The sequence below is a fragment of the Symphodus melops genome (assembly GCF_947650265.1).
Source record: "Symphodus melops genome assembly, chromosome: 9".
Classification (NCBI taxonomy): Eukaryota; Metazoa; Chordata; class Actinopteri; order Labriformes; family Labridae; genus Symphodus; species Symphodus melops.
Genome location: NC_136699.1, coordinates 25,886,330 through 25,886,903, shown reverse-complemented (window position 1 = coordinate 25,886,903; position 574 = coordinate 25,886,330).

Below are 574 nucleotides of genomic sequence, written 5' to 3'. Positions count from 1 at the left end.
TCCTGTCTCTCCTCCTCCCATCTCTCCTCCTGTCTCACCTCCTCCTGTCTCTCCTCCTCCGATCTCTCCTCCTGTCTCACCTCCTGTCTCTCCTCCTGTCTCACCTCCTGTCTCACCTCCTCCCGTCTCTCCTCCTGTCTCACCTCCTCCTGTCTCTCCTCCTGTCTCTCCTCCTGTCTCACCACCTGTCTCTCCTCCTGTCTCTCCTCCTCCTGTCTCACCTCCTCCCGTCTCTCCTCCTGTCTCACCACCTGTTTCTCCTCCTGTCTCACCACCTGTTTCTCCTCCTGTCTCTCCTCCTGTCTCACCTCCTGTCTCACCTCCTCCTGTTTCTCCTCCTGTCTCACCTCCTCCCGTCTCTCCTCCTGTCTCTCCTCCTGTCTCATCATCCTCTTCCTTAACTCTGCTATTTTCCTTTCCATTTCCCTCCTCTTCGTCATCTTTTTCTCCTCTTCCCTCCTGCTCCTCCTCCCCTTCTATCTCATCTTGTTCTCCATCATTCTCTCCTTCCTCCTCTTCTTCCTCCTTTTCCTCTTCATCGTCATCCCTCTTCTCTTGTTCTCCTTCCCCCTCC